Below are 1049 nucleotides of genomic sequence, written 5' to 3'. Positions count from 1 at the left end.
GCCTCTTCTGTTACTCACCCTCCCTGTCAGCAAGCAGGCCGGAGGTGTACAAAAAGTGGGAGAGGACACAAGGACTGCTGATCCAAACTGACCCGAGATATTCCATGTTGTCGTGACCAAGAATAAAACTGGAGGGGAGGCTGGCAGGGAGGGCTGCTGCCTGGGTCCTGGCTAGGCATCATGTGGTTGGTAGAGAACAATTGTTCTCATTTGCATTGCTTGCTTTTCTTGGGTTTTATTTTTCTGTCTTGTGTTTTGGTTTTTGTTGTGGGTTTTTTTTTGTTTTTTTTTGTTTTAACTACTAAACTGTTTCTATCTCAACCCATGAGTTTTTTGGCAGGCATAGAATCATGGAATGTGTTGGGTTGGAAGGGACCTTTAAAGGTCATCTAGACCAAACTCCCTGTAGCAAGGATCTGTTTTGACAGTTGACCTTGCTACCTGAAATACCACTATAAAACAGAGTGAAATCACACCAAGCCTCTCCCCACAGCTTCTTCAAACAGTGTGCTGGTGACATCAGTTATGTATCTCATCCACTTGATTTGTAAGAATTCTTGCTAGAATCTTCAGAGGCATTTTTTCCTTCCTCTCCTTGAGTAGACAGTTTTTTGTCTTTTAATTGTCTTTGGTGGAAATAGGAGAGTGCTTAAAAAATCAAGTACTTCAGTGAAGGTTTGTATTCACACCTGTGAAATCATTAATTAGCGTTTACTGCACCAAATGCAACAAGCTAAAGCAGAAGGCAGCGATGAGGATCAGCAGAGCAAAGCACTCCTGCGCAAGAGCCTGCCGTGCTGGCAGAGCTTCAGCAAAGGCTTTTCCAGCTTCCTGCTGCCGGCAGGAACAAAGGACGAAGGAAACTTAAAGAGTTTAGACCGGTGGCCATGGGCTGGAAGTCGAAAGGAAAGCAGGGTCCTGAAACTGCAGCCGCGGCCCTGGGTCCGAGCGGTGCCAGCTCCGCGGGAGGCCCGGCTGCTCGCTCGCTTTGGCGGAGGGCACCGACCCTTGGCGGGGCGGCGAACGGGGCGGCCGGCAAGCAGCGGGCC

Source organism: Chaetura pelagica, unplaced genomic scaffold, assembly GCF_000747805.2.
Source record: "Chaetura pelagica isolate M959 unplaced genomic scaffold, ChaPel_1.0 scaffold119, whole genome shotgun sequence".
Taxonomy (NCBI): Eukaryota; Metazoa; Chordata; class Aves; order Apodiformes; family Apodidae; genus Chaetura; species Chaetura pelagica.
The sequence above is the reverse complement of the archived record's forward strand: the minus strand, read 5'-3'. Positions refer to the sequence as shown.